General features: G+C 30.1%; 1 pseudogene; it reads left to right on the forward strand.

The window, feature by feature from the left end:
- The first annotated feature begins 160 nt into the window (after positions 1-160).
- Positions 161-286, forward strand: LOC115937595 (U4 spliceosomal RNA; annotated as a pseudogene).
- The last annotated feature ends 386 nt before the right edge of the window (positions 287-672 follow it).

Raw genomic sequence — 672 nt, forward strand, 5'->3', positions numbered from 1 at the left:
GAACAAAAATACAAATCCTCCTGAAGCTGCAATTATTTTAAGAGGCAAAGAGAACTCATTATGTAAAAACTTGCTAATAAACAGTTAAATAAAAACATAACATAAAATCATATACCACACTAAGATCAAATCGCTGTCATATTAAACATGTAAAAAATGGAGCTTTGCACAGTGGCAGTATTGTAGCCAATGAGGTTTATCCGAGGCGCAATTATTGCTAATTGAAAACTTAAACATGTAAAAAATGGGATTAACTTATTTATTTAAAATGTATTTCGGATATGATCACAAAGCAAAGCTAAACCCTAAGTTATATAAAACAATAAACAAAGTGGTTCAGAAAAATTTTAAAGAAAAGGATGGGCAAAGGTATAATAGGAAAATGCAAACAACAAATAAGCAGAGGACATAGCCTAAATATCACACAAGATTAAGTTCAGAGGATAAGGCATTAAACAATACAAAGAAAGACACTGTTTACAAGGCTAATGGGTACAACTTGCAATGAATATATTAACACTTATGAATACTTATGCAACAAGGAACATAGAAGCAACAAAAAATAGTAATTATAGCACTTAACAAGGAGAAATAGCTTTAAAAAAACAGATTGGTGGTAGGAAGATTCTAATTCCTCTCAATCTATAACAGGTCCAGTAAATAAGAATATTA

Source organism: Leptonychotes weddellii, unplaced genomic scaffold, assembly GCF_054177405.1.
Source record: "Leptonychotes weddellii isolate Sample4059 unplaced genomic scaffold, ASM5417740v2 HiC_scaffold_53365, whole genome shotgun sequence".
Lineage (NCBI taxonomy): Eukaryota > Metazoa > Chordata > Mammalia > Carnivora > Phocidae > Leptonychotes > Leptonychotes weddellii.